This window comes from Protopterus annectens, chromosome 12.part0 (assembly GCF_019279795.1).
Source record: "Protopterus annectens isolate FY-2018-M chromosome 12.part0, PAN1.0, whole genome shotgun sequence".
NCBI lineage: Eukaryota > Metazoa > Chordata > Ceratodontiformes > Protopteridae > Protopterus > Protopterus annectens.
In genome coordinates, this window is record NC_056746.1 from 872,779,825 (window position 1) to 872,794,025 (window position 14,201).

Sequence of the window (14,201 nt, forward strand, 5' to 3'; positions counted from 1 at the left end):
TCTGGTTTACAAATCCATTGAACGTGGCAGAAACAGACAAATGTAGGTTTTGTAAAATCATGTTGGAAACAGTTGCACACCTCGTTGGTTGAGACAAACTAATGGCAAAAGGGCTGTATACGGAAAGGCATAATAATGTGGCAAGACTGTTGCACTGGGGATTGTGCAAACATTATGGTATTGAAGTGTCTTAAAAACACTGGAAACATGAGCCACAAAGCACCATAGAAAATGATGAAGTTTACATCACATGGGATCACCCATTACCAACAGTTCAAAAGATAGATGCTAGAAAACTGGATATAGTAGTCCATGAAAAGAAGACAAAAATAGCTCTGATCATTGAAATCGCCATACCAAGTGACTACAGTGTCTTGCATACAGACAGACACAAAGTCATAAAATATCAGTATCTGCAGGCAGAAACGAGAGCAATGTGTAAGAAAGATATCCAGACAGTTCCAATAGTAGTAGGAGAAACGGCTCTTATAAAAAGAATATACAATTGTATTTAGACATGTTACCAATACATGTAACCCTGTATGAATTGCAGAAAAAGTCAATGCTAGGCACAATGCTGGTGCTGCAAAGAGCACTTTTGGCTAACATCAAAGATTGAAACAATGGTAATTTCATGAATTTAATTGTACTTTGACTTAGGAATGTGGTCCATTTCCATCATGGTATTAGAAACCCAAAAGATTTGGAGAAATTAAAAAAAGGTGCCCTAGTTGCTTTATTTATAATCATAGATACACATATTTAGATCAGTGAAATAAATAGACTGCAGTAGTTCAGTAAAACCCAAAAAAGTCAGAAGTTTGGTAAAACAAAGGAAGATAGTAATTAGGACTGTCCACAGAGATCCATGGGCTATAACAGAAGTAAACAGGATGTATTACTGGGCAGCTAAATTAATAACTGATAAAGCTCTACCTCAAGAACACAGGGTAGTGAGGGAAAGGAAGGGGATGGATTGAATACCATCATGGAAGTATTGAACAGAGAAAACTATAAAGCAATTAAGACAAGAAGTATCACTGGTAGAAGAACATAGAAGTGGGAGCAGATCAACAAAATACTAAGAAAGATGAATGTGATAAAACAATGTGCAGTAATAGAACAGAACAAGATCTATCATGCACTATAGCAAATAAACCAAAAATCTCAGCACAGGCAGAAAAAACTTAGAAGATACGCAGATAAATATAAAGGAAAAGTACAAAATAAGCAATTTATTGATATCCCAAAAAAGTTTTATAAAGAATTGGGAAACAAGGTAAAAGGAATTGAAAGACCACAAAAAAAAGAAGAAATAAATACATTTTGAAGAAGTATTTATGAATATCCTGTGGAACATAACAAAAATGCTAAATGGATAGAAGTAAATGAAAGAATAAGACGTTCAAAGGTACAGGATATGAAACGGGATAAAGTGACAGCCAGAGAGATTGAAAGAAAGTTAAGAAAAGCCTCCAATTGGAAAACCCCAGGCCCAGATGCAGTACCTAACTTTTGGTTAAAAGTATTAACATCTTTGCATGAAGATTTAGCCATGAGTAAGAACTATTTATATGCACACCCTGAACAGACACTGACCTGCTAACAACAGGAAAAACAATGGGGGTAATTCAATAATGCTTACATGGAGCTAATCTCCATGTAAGCATAGTGGCACGGCTGGAACACAGAGATTGAAGACGGAGTGATCTAGGAAGTAAGGCTGGGGGCGTGCACGAGCCTCCCAGCACTATGCTGGCACAGACACAATATTGGGATGTAAATCACCTCATTTGCTGGTGAAAAACATGCAAATGAGGTGATTTACTGATCTAGGAAGCAGACAGTCATCCGTGTAGCAGCCGTGTTGCATTACAAATGTATGTGGAAAGTAACCGTGTATTGGAGTGGAAAAATACGGGGCTGTGACAACTAAAAAAGCATGCATTAGGCATGCCAATGGCCAAAACTATGGCCATTGGCATGTAAAACTAATGCAAAATGTACAAAATCAAAAGTTTTTTTTTTGGCACATATGCCATGTTTAAGCAGAGCTCAGCAGTGACCAAACATGCGATCTTGCAAACAATAAATTTAAAACAGTAAAAGGGGAGTATTAAAGGTAAATTGACTTTCCCCGTTATGCTGGCCAACATGCAGACTCATACAATGGCAGGTTATAGTAGTTACTAAGGACATAGGCTCTTGTGTAGTGTTGTAACTAGGGTATATGCAATTGGGTGTATGTAAATGAGCTAAGTTTACTGAATAGCAAAATGGGTCACCATGTCTGCAGGTACCTAACCATGTAGGGGCTACAACATGGTGGTGTAGTCAGAAGAGCCAGCTGACATGAAAAGGGAGTGTGTCATGGTTTCTGTAAGCGCATTGGAGTTCAGTGGCTTCTGTTTGCACTCAGCTAAGCACAGCTAAGCAAGGGGGTGTGTCTGAGGCTGTTTAGCTGTGCCTAGCTGGTTTACGAAACGCTAAATGTGCTTATGTACAGGAGAGGGCGTTTTTGTTCAGTAATGTTTACACTAGCTCCATGGGTTTGGTGGAGCGCCGTGGGCCTTAAAATTACAGGAAATAGAAAAAAATAATAAAATAAACGCAAACACTTTTACAAAAGGCAATCAACTATAGATGACTAATAATCCCTCTGGCACTCACACTGGCCCAGTCAAACCCCTCAGCAATGCAGCTGGCAGATGGAATGTATCATAGTCAGCCAATCAAACAGGCTGCATCTGCAGCACACCAGTATAACGTATGCAAACACCCTTCAATCTGATTTTTCCCACATACTCTGCAACATTGGAGTACACACTTGGGAATTTTAACTGACAAATGATAGGGGCTGCTGCTGCTTTGCTACATATCTACATGCTACAGACTGATGGCAGTGATGAGGATGATGCTGACGGCCAGCCCAGACTGAGGAAGAGAAGAGCGTTCAGACCCAGGATAACCTTTCAGGGACTACATGAGGTGAAGACTGTAGAGTGCTACAGGGTGGACAGGAACATACTACAGCAACTCACCATGCTCTGCCACCCTCACCTCAGACCCAGAGCCAACAGAGGGGAACCCATCCAAGTGGAAATAAAGGTATGTGTAGCCTTAAGAATATAGGTACTTTCCAAAGACCTACTGGGGACATCATGGGGGTCTCACAGGCATCCGCATCCAGGGTACTCCACCAGTTTATAGATGACATGCCGGTGAGTACATTTACTTCCTCAGCACCCCTGAGGAGAGGACCAGCAATATGCATCTCTTCCACCATGCATCACACTACCCAGAGGTACTGGTAGCCATAGACTGCACTCATGTCCACATCAAAGCACCACCCGATGAAGAGGGTAGAGTCTATGTCAACTGCAATTGGTATCACTACATCAACTGCCAGGTCATGTGCAATGCCCAGGGCATTATTATCAATGTGTGTAGTGGCAGCCCTGGCAGTTATCATGATTCCCACATCTGGCATGCATCACAGCTGTACCAGGCATTTGCTAGGGGGGGGACATCCTGTATAGCCATCCAGTGGGGGATGCTGGCTATGCACTGGAACTGTGGATGATGACACCCATCAGAAATGCACACACACCCACTGAAGAATGCCATAATGAGGCACAAGCACAAACTAGGAACATCATAGAGTGTGTGTTTGGTCTGCTCAAGTCATGGTTCCATTGCCTTGACATATCTGGTGGACCCCTGCAGTATTCTCCAGCCACATGTGCACACATGTTCATAGTATCTGCCATGCTACACAATATGATCCTGCAGAAACAGCTGCAATAGGAACATCACAGTGAAGGGGGACACAACTTCCCCACCATTGCCAAGGTCCCCACAGGCACAGGGGGACTTGGAGGACGAAACCCCTGAGCTTGTCCCTGTAAGCAGAAGTAGGTGTACCCAGTACACCCTGGCCTTGGCAAAGAGGCAGCACATAGCACATACACTGGCACCCTAGGGACCCAGGCACTGACACCTCCCTCCGACTCACACACACACAACCTGTACCTTACCATGTATTAGCTGTGTACTGCATGCAGCCAATGGAGTCAGCCCTGAATCAATGCCCTCACAACTGCCACAGGCACAAGATAAGTCACTCTTCTTAACAACAAATGAATGGAGTAGTACGTTGTGGTAGCATATTTATGGTATTGCTGCATGTATGCAAGAGAATGTAGTGGCCTACTGGGATAGCAGCTGACAGCTATGTGGGACAAACAGGAAATGTCCACCAAATACTGGCTTCCCCAGAATATGCAGTAGTCCCCTAGGTGACAAAACTATTGCAATATATGCGGGGGACTAACAAACTGCGGGGTCATAGGTCACATGCATGGATGTCAATGTTGGAGTCCCATACACACCTCTCAGCCTCTCCCAGCAACTCAGCCATACAAAGACATAAAGAAATGTGTGGCAAAGACCCACAAATGGGGACAATGATGAAATATTCCTCTTACAAACTTACACAGTGATATCACAGCAGGTCTTGCAGTTGCATTAAGTCTCTGAAGGGTAAGAAGTCTGAAACTCAAATGTCTGTCATTACTTTCTAACCTTCGGTCTTTAGTGATATGCCAGTATTCGCTAAGACAAGCACAATACTATGCTAAATGGAACCAAAATGTAAAGCAAACATCTGGACAGTCTGTGCAAATGTGTACAGTTGAGAGCTGTGCCCCCTCCCCCAACACACCAGTGTTCCCATAGAAATGCAGTAACATTTATGTTTTTTAGGGTAACAGCAGCAGAACACACATTCCCAGGGCTGTCCCAATCAACTTAATAACGTGTTGCATGTCCACAATATGTAGGGGTCAATGAGCTATGTATATGCGTGGTTAATACTGTCAGGATGTAGGCAGCACTTACTCTTGACTGTTGTGGCTTAGTGGACTAAGTACAGTACTATGGTTGACGGGGTCCATGTTTCAAGACTTTCTGTGCCAAGTATTTTGCATGTCAGCTACACCTATGGTAGGAGTTGTACACACTGTCCAGAAGTCAATATCTGTTACTGCAGGAAAGCTGGACAATTCAGGGACAGGAGGCCACACATATGGACAGTACACAGCTTGGAGTAACCTACACAGTAACCTAGTAGAACAGCAGGTTCTTGAAAGTCAGCATACTGCCCGGTTATAAATGGCTGCCTGCCACCTTACTGTGTCAGTACTGACAACAAGTCACTGGCCAACATCCATACCCCTGGAATGACAGGGTGTCACACAAGGACCACAAATATGTCGCATATATCAGTTCTGCTTGTCATATCACTGCATTTGCCTGCCAAACTATTTGCAAAACAAAAAAGGTTGATGTGAAAACATCAATGGCAGACAGTGGAGAAGCAGATGTCATACCCATAAGAAAAAACAAGCTAATACCAAACCAGTCTCCCAACTGCCTATGTTTGGCAGAGCAATATTAACACTCTGTCCCCATGTGTGGGCCTGTGTCTGACTGTCATATATTGGCTGGTCCAGATGTCAGTCTGTGATGGTTTGACAGCTAGGGCCAACATGTAGCCTTATAATAACATTGCAACACAAACTGTCTGAGGACCACAGCAGATGTAGGGGTACAATGATGGACAACCTGCTAAACAGGTACACTCAGAGGTATGAAGTCCATAACCCTGTGTGTGACATTACGACTTCTACCCTGCTCACTCCAGAAATACAAATACATAGCAGCAACTGTCAACAAAGCCTGTGACTGCACTACAGAAGGATAAAGAGACACATATAAGGGGAAGGGGAACCACTGGCCAGACAAAAGGAGAATGTGCACATCAGAACAAATTGTGCAGTTAGAAGCTGAGATCCCTTATAAGATCTTCCAAAGCTAGCTACGAAAACAAAATCACCACTGATTCTAAGGGCAATCACAAAGCATTCTACAGCTATGTCAAGAATCTCAATGGCAACACCCATATCTGCTCTGAGTTACAACACAACGGCACGAAAATTACAGAACCAGCTGATATTGCCAACATCCTGGCAGATAGGTTCAGTGCTAACTTTACCCCCCTCTCACCCCTAAAGGGCCCATATCTATACAGGAAGAATGCAGAGTCCCTGTAATCACATCTATGCATGAAAAAGCTGCTCTCTCTAAAACCAGAAACACAGCATCCATGGGACCGGACAACATCCCAGGCTGCGTTTTACACAAACTTCAGAAAGACCTGGCTCTCCACCTAAGCACTATGTTCAATGATAGTCTCACATCAGGCTTTGTGCCCACTGAATGGTGCACAGCAACAGTTATCCTACTCCACAAAGGGAAGCCACCACTGATCCTGGGAACTATCGCCCTATTAGCCTGATGAGCCTGGTCTGCAAGGCCATGGAATGTATCATCATGGAACTCATAAACAGACAATGGTATCCTCCAAACTCTGGAACCCACCCAGTTCAGGTTTGTGAAAGGCAGATCATGCCTTCTGAACCTGATTGACTTCTTTGGATAGTCATCAAAGCCGTACATGAGGGTAATGTGGTTCACACAGCCTATCTTGACCTCGCCAAAGCTTTTGACACCATCCCCATTCTGGAATTATAGCTAAGCTCAACTAAACTAGGCATAAATCCCTATGTCACAAGATGGTTTGCCAACTGGCTCACTGACAGAACCCACACTGTAAAAGTTGCAGACTCAAAATCTGACTTCAAACCAATGACAAGGGAAGTACCACAGGGTTCAGCCCTGGGACCTCTCCTGTTTGGTATCTACTTCTCTGAAGTACAGGCTAATACAGAAGGCCTCTGGCTAATGAAGTTCACAGATGACTGCAAATTAGGGGCCATAGCCAAGTCCACAAATGATGTGGACATCCTACAGAAGGGCCTCAATGAGACAGATGCCTGGTGTCAGAGGCATGTCCTCAAACTCAATACCAAAAAGTGCATTGTTATCCCCTTTGGTAAAAACTCTGTACCCATGAAATACCACATAAACGGCAGTCTACTTAACACTGAATGTGTGATAAGAGACCTTGGGACCCAGGTGGACAGTAGTATCTCCTTTGATAATCACATTGCCACAGTAGTCAGGAAATCCTTCTATGTAGCACACCTCATCACAAAAGGGTTCTCATCTAGGAAAAAAGAGGTCCTTGTTCCCCTCTACTCGGCAATCATTAGACCCATTATAGAGTACAACGCCCCTTTTGGAATGTACCTCACAAGACATTTGCAGCAGCTGGAAAGGCCACAGAAGTACCTCACAAAGAGGATTACTGGCCTCAAACAGATGCCCTACACTGACCATCTCAAAAAACTCCAGCTTTACTCTGTAGCATATCACCTACTCCAAGGAGATCTCTGCCTGACATATAAAGCTATGTTAAACCCAGAATTGTTGGACATCCTACACCTAAAGAAATCCCAATCCCTCCAAGCTACACGCTCTAGGGACTTAAACCTTGTCACCACAATAAACAGGACATGCTGGAGGGATAGATTCCTGTCCCAGAGACTTCCTATACTCTGGAACAAGCTACCCATCAATGTCAAGCAAAGTTCCTCATTAGCACTCTTTAAGAAAAATCTTGATGAGTGGATGGGAAATAGGAAATACACCCCGGGGATCACTTCTGTGGATCTGCTCAACAGGGGCACAGGAAATTAACTTTCTTAGGTGGCATAAGCCAGGGAATCTTGTTGGCTAGGCTTACTTAGGCCCTTGGGCCGATAGCCTAGTACCTACCTATGAACATAGGTTCCCTGCAGTGTATGCCATTAGTAAAGATCACCCACAACTACACAACACACACCCCCACATATGTGGAGGTTCTCAACAAAAACAAATCCAAATAAAGGACAGAGGCAAAAACACATGAGAACTCCATAAACCTCCACACCACAGACTATGCATAGTCCACACACCAGTGTCTCGCAACCACTAAGGCCTTACCATAAGCTCAATATATTACTCATATTAGACTCCATTGTGACACACACAGATGTGCCTCTCACCAGGCTGGATAAGGAGAAAGTTGCGGTTACTTGTTTGTCAGGTGCCAGAATCCACCATATCACACATGCACTCAAGTCTCTCCACAACAGGTACTTTTATGACTCTGTCCTAGTCCATGTCAGTGTAAATGACTTCAGACGTACTTCCTTGTAATATAGGAAGACAGATATGATTGAGCTTGCAGGTCCCATGCAGGTATGTCCCTGGGCTTAAGCAGCATTCTACCATCACCCAGAATGATGCCTCAGTACAAACAGAAAATGATTGACATTAACAATCGGCTTACTTTCTGGTGTCATGCCAGGCGAATCCAGTGCCTGACAGCCTAGGAACATATGATTAACAGATCACACTGCCTTGCTAGAGATGGCATGCATCTGTCTCACTTGGCCTTCAGGCTTCTGGCAAAGGCCCTTGCCTCCCCCATAGTGCCTTTTTTTAGGGAAAGTCATGAGGTCAATATTACCAACATAAAACTCTCGACAAAACACAAATTAAAGGTCATGCCACTAAAAGCTAGGAGTCTAAACATGAAACTGCACTCATTGCAAGCATTCTTAACCCTGGAAGATGCTGACATGTCTGCGGTCATAGGAACCTTGGTCAGAGCTGTGGAAAGCAAACCATCCTTACCCGGTCACTCATCCTATCACACAGCCAGACCCCAAAATGTGACCAGCAAAGTCAAAGGAGGTGGCGTATAAATATATATTAAACAGACACACACCTCCAGGCTGGTTAAACAGTCTGACGCACACAAGACACTCCAAGTGCAGTTAACCATTGACAAGACCCCTATTCAAATTATATGTAGCTGCAGACCCACATATTTGACTCAGGATGCCCACTCCACCTATCTGGACCTCTACAAATCTCTCAAGATTCAACCCTTTACCCTGATCCTGGCTGACTTGAATTACCCAACAATAGACTGGAAAAATGACTCATGCCAGAACAGAAATGCACAGAGATTTCCCCATTTTATCAATTCAAATGCCTTGGGACAGCTACTTGATACCCCCAGTAGATGAGATACATATCTTGGACTTGGTAGTAACCAGCATGATTAACCACTGCAGCACCTCTATGGTATCATCTTCACTGGCAAGATCAGACAATAAAAAGGCCACTTTCGATATCACCATCCCCCTGACCACCCTCTAGCTATGGTAAAAAGAAAAATTCTCCAAAGCTGATTACAACCACCTGAGGGATGGTATGAACAGCTGCACAGCCCCCTTCCTCACTGTAAGAACAGGCACCAATGCCCAAATGTACACCAAAGTACTATATGAGCATATATATAAATGCATGGAATCAAGAATACCTTACAAGACATCATCCTCCGCAAGGAAGAGTAAACCTGTCTGGTGGACATCTGCAATAAGGAAACTATATAACAAAAAGAAAAAATTGCTGTCCAGGACCAAGAAGGAGCAGGTGTCCAATCTCTCCTTAGCCTGAACAAGCAAATAAGAGCACCAGTGAAATCCTCTAAAGGCAACTTTGAATCCAAATTGCCAACATCTACTAGAGACAATTATAAGGCCTTCTTCACATATGGCCACAGTCTCAAAGGAAGCTCCCAGATATGTTCAGACCTGGTGGTCAGGGACACCCCATACACAAATCCTGTAGATATATCCAATCTACTGGCTGACAGATTCAGTGGAAACTTCTCCCATCTGTCTCCCCATCAGTAAATCAGGACATCCCCAGTACCTACCCGCCCTTATCTGTAGGGAAGAGGTCATCACTGCCCTCTCCATGGCAAAAATGACAGCCTCCATGGGACCTGACAGCATCCCAGGCTGCATCTTACATGAACCCAGGGATGAACTTGCAGCACCATTAGGCACCCTAGTCAACCAAAGCCTGAGTACCAGCTTTGTCCCAGCTGAATGGAGGACACCCACTGCCATCCCATTACACAAAGGTGGAGTGTCCACCGATTTAGGAAATTATAGACAATGCAGCATAACTAGCCTGATTTGCAAGGCCATGCAATGGATTATCATGGACCTCAGCAATAGGGACATTAGCAAACTCCAAATATGCGACCACACATAGTTCAGCCTTGTCAAGGGGGGTATGTCTGTTAAATCTGCTACACTTCTTTGATACAGCCACCAAAGCCATGAACTTGGGAAAGACAGTGCACATTGCCCACCTTGACTTGGCCAAAGACTTCAACACTATTCCCCACTTGGCTTTGGTATATAAACTCTGTCAACTAGGCATCAATCCATATGTTACCAGATGGGTAGCAAACTGGCTCACTGATAGAACCCATCTAATCATAATAGGGGTAGCCAACTCAAGCAATAGACCCATAATGAGAGGCATACCCCAGGGATTGGTCTTGGGGCCTCAATTATATGGGAAATACTTCTCTGAGGTGCAGGGCAAAACCAGTGGCCTATGGCTGACCAAGTTAGCAGATGACTGCAAGCTGGGCACAGTCATCAATTCCTCTAGTTATGTGGACATCCTCCAAGATAGTCTCACACAAACAAATGACTGGTGCCAGAAACATGGCCTCAAGCTGAATGCCAGAAAATGCATCATCATGCCCTTTGGGGAGAGTGACGTCTCCACATATTATCACATTAACAACAATGTCCTATGTACACAATCAGTAGTGAGGGATTTGGCCACCCAGTTTGATAACCTGACTTCTGACCTCCATGTTGCTACTGTTGTATGGAAAGCTTTCTACATGGCCCACCTCATAAGTAAAGGTGTCTCATTCTCTCATCCAGGGACAAAGAGGTCATAAGATCCATGTATTCTACCCTTATAAGGGCAATTATTGAGTACCCCACAAAGCACATGCAGCAGCTGGACAGACCACAGAGGTTCATCACCTGGGGAATCCAGGACCTCAAACACCTACCCTACACAGATAGGCTAAAAGCACTGTCCCTCTACTCATTTTCATACAGACTCCTCAGAGTTGACCTCTGTCTGGCATACAAAGCAATCCAAACCCTGCCTTGATGGAACTGCTACATACTTGGAAGTCAAGCTCCACTTGAGCAACCTGTAGGTGCAACATCAACCTGGTCTGTGATAGCAATAGGACTTGGTGTGACAGATAGGTGTCCCACAGACTCCCCCATCTGTGGAATATACTCCCTGCCCACATCAAGCAGAGTATCTTGATAGCCATTTTGAAGTGCACCCTGGATAACTGGATGGGGAACAGAAAATACACTCCTGGGATTCCACCTGTGTCCCTGCTGGATAGGGGCTCTGGGTGCTGACATGTCTAAACATGGGCTACACTCTTGTCTGCTAGGGTTATAATGGCCTCAGGGCCAATAGCCTAGTAACCACCTATGAACCTGTAAACAAATGTCTGTCAGCGGTTCACAGCATTACTCTATACTGCTCTGCCACTGACATACCAGGAAATCACAGTGCTATATAGAATATACAACAAATATTATGGAAAACTCTAAGTTCAATGCACTCTGTACCCACACCAGGATAAGACTTTTCAGTTAAGGATACCACACAACCAGGGGATCCCCAGCCAGTATATCACTGAGGTGCTGGACTGTTTACACAGCTTCATCAGCCAATCGGCTGTAGCCATACCTCTCAACCGCTCAGATTTTCGCAGAATGTCCAGATTTCTGGCTCATATTTTTGGTCTGTTCCTCATAACATTTGAATTTTTCAGGTAAATTACTGGGATGATCTGTGAATTTATGTCAATAAATAATGATGATACATTTCAGTTTCAGACCTCATATCCTTCAGAAAATGTATCCTAAAGCAAACACTGTTACTCTAGCAGCTAAGTTTATAAGAGCAATATTTAAAATATGCCCCTATGTTTGGCCCATTGTCCCCCCATTTTGACAGGCTTTTTCCAGATGTCTTGCACTAAGAGGTTGAGAGGTATGGCTGTAGCACACAAAACCCCGGACCAGAGTACAGCTATCTCTGTAATGGACTCCCACTCTTACTATAGAAGAGCATACTGGGCATGCTCCTACACTTAGAGAATTATAGCCCTGTCTAAAATAGCCACTGTCTAAACTCACATCGGACTATACAACTGTATTGTGCATATATGTCTTTGCATACAGACAGCTATGTACAGCTTAACTGTCTCTCCCCACCCCCATCACACAGGATTACCCTCAGTTATTTGTAGGTGGCCCATATGTGATATATCTGCATCTGTTCAGTGTGACACACACACACACACACACACACACACACACATACATATATATATATATATATATATATATATATATATATATGGGCAACATATACAAATATATCAATCATACACAGGCAGAGACGGGGGAGACAGAAAGAGAGAGAGAGGCAGAGAGAGAGTCATAGACAGACAGACAGAGAGAGAGAGAGAGACCCTGAAAGGCATAGAGTGATGTCCTGCTGCAGACAACTGCACACCAGTTGTAACCAGTGGCATGTGCCAGTATGAAGGTGAGCTCCATTCTGTAATAGTAGTAAGGTAGGGGTTGTAATCTGACATCACCTGCATTTGTGTGTGTGTGTGTTTGTAGGTTAAAGTAATGTGAGGCTTTTCCCACCCAGTACACTTCCCATTTCCCTATTTTACAAGGCTGCTGATGTCATTCACCTTAGAAGTACCTTTGGACACTTGCCAATCCTATAAGCTCTGTGTTGCATGCAATAACTACAAAGCACTATAACACAAATAACTAGATAGGTAGGGCTTCTAATCTCAGCACTGTCAATTATGTGTCTGTTTGTAGTTTGAAGTATTTTGAGGCCTTTCCCACACAGTACACTTCCCATTGCCCTACTTTACAAGGCTCTCGCCACCCCTATAAGCTCCATGGCACGTGCGATAACTACATAGCACTATAGTACAAGTAACTAGATAGGTAAGGATTCTAATCTCAGCACTGGCAATTGTGTGTGTGTTTACAGGTTAAAGTATTTTGAGGCCTTTTCCACCACCCAGTACACTTCCCATTGCACCACTTTACAAGGCCTGCTGATGTCATTCACCTTAGAAGTACCTCTGGACACTCTTCAGCTCTATAAGCTCTGTGGTGTGTGTGATAACTATGTAGTACTATAATACAAATAACTAGACAGGTAGGGGTTCTAATCTCAGCACTGGCAACTGTGTGTGTGTGTGTGTGTGTGTGTGTGTGTGTGTGTGTGTGTGTGTGTGTGTGTGTGTGTGTGTGTGTGTGTGTGTGTGTGTGTGTGTGTGTGTGTGTGTGAGAGTGTGTGTGTGTGAAAAAAACATATCCCCCTGTGTGTGTTGGTTATACCATTTTGAGGCCTGTTCCACCCAGTACACTTCCCATTGTCCTACTTTACAAGGTCTGCTGATGTCATTCACCTTAGAAATACCTTTCATAGGAAGTTCATAAGATCATAGGAAGTTACTAGGCTATTGGTCCTGATGCCCTTATAAGCCTAGCCAAGAGTTTAGCCCATGCATAGACAAATCAGCACCCAATGCCCCTGTCCAGCAGGGACACATGTAGAATACCAGGGATGTATTTTCTATTTCCCATCCAGTTATCTGGATTGTGCTTAAAAAGGGGTAAAGAGGTACTTTGCTTGACGTGGAGAGGGAGTCAATTTCATAGATGGGGGAGTCTCTGGGACACAAATCTGTCCCAACAGCAAGTCTTATTGATGTCACAGACCAAGTTGAGGCTGTGTGTTTGGGTTACTCGAGTGGAGCTTGACTTGCGGATATGCAGCAGTCCCATCAAGGCGGGAATCTGATATCGCCTTGTATGCCAGACAGATGTCACCTCTGAGGAGTATGTATATAACAGAGTAGAGGGATAGGGCTTTTAGCCTATCTGTGTATGGTAGATTTTTGAGGCCCTGGATTCTCCTGGTGAGGAACCTCTGTGGTCTCTCCAGCTGCTGCATGTGCTTTGCAAGGTACATGCCAACTGGGGTATTGTACTCAATAATGGGCCTTATAAGGGAAAAATACAGGGATGTTATGACCTCCTTGTCCCTGGATGACATACCTTTACTTATGAGGTGGGACATGTAGAAAGTTTTCTGTACAATGGAAGCAATATGGTGGTCAAAAGTCAGGCTGCTATCAATCTGGGTACCCAAATCCCTCATGACTGACTGCGTGCTTAGAAGATTATTAATTTGATAATTTGTGGAGACATCTCTCTCCCCAAAGGGAATGA